This window comes from Penaeus monodon, chromosome 32 (genome assembly GCF_015228065.2).
Source record: "Penaeus monodon isolate SGIC_2016 chromosome 32, NSTDA_Pmon_1, whole genome shotgun sequence".
Lineage (NCBI taxonomy): Eukaryota > Metazoa > Arthropoda > Malacostraca > Decapoda > Penaeidae > Penaeus > Penaeus monodon.
The window spans coordinates 31551692-31552074 of record NC_051417.1 but is presented as its reverse complement, the minus strand read 5'-3'; the positions used below and the strand labels follow the sequence as shown (position 1 = coordinate 31552074).

The window sequence follows — 383 nt, the reverse complement described above, 5'->3', positions numbered from 1 at the left end:
AATCATGGAAAATTCTGGAATAGTTTTCTATAGGTTAAGGAACCCTGCACTGATTTCGGTTCAGTAATTGGAAATTTCCTCTAATTATATTATTCTGACTATTTTCTTATTTTTTCTGCGACTTTTTTTTCTTCATTTTCGTATTCTAGCTATTTCTTCATCTTCCCTTTCCTTTACTTCTGATTCTTAATGATAATTTTATCAGCAGAATTAGTAAGCAACAATTAATTTACCAATTGTGAACATTCATATTAGTCCTCTTCTGAACACGTTTCCTTTATTATAAATCAAAGTCACCTTCCTTGATTGCAGTAATATAACACCTCAAATAAGCTATAAAACAGTTGAATATTTCACCCTTACCCGTAATCCATGATTATGAA

At 30.0% G+C, this 383-nt stretch overlaps 1 protein-coding gene across 1 annotated transcript in view; it reads right to left on the bottom strand.

Moving 5' to 3' along the window:
* The window catches only part of LOC119593640 (titin-like), a gene marked incomplete in the record, with an annotated part of 14533 nt that overhangs the window by 13319 nt on the left and 831 nt on the right, over nucleotides 1-383 (bottom strand).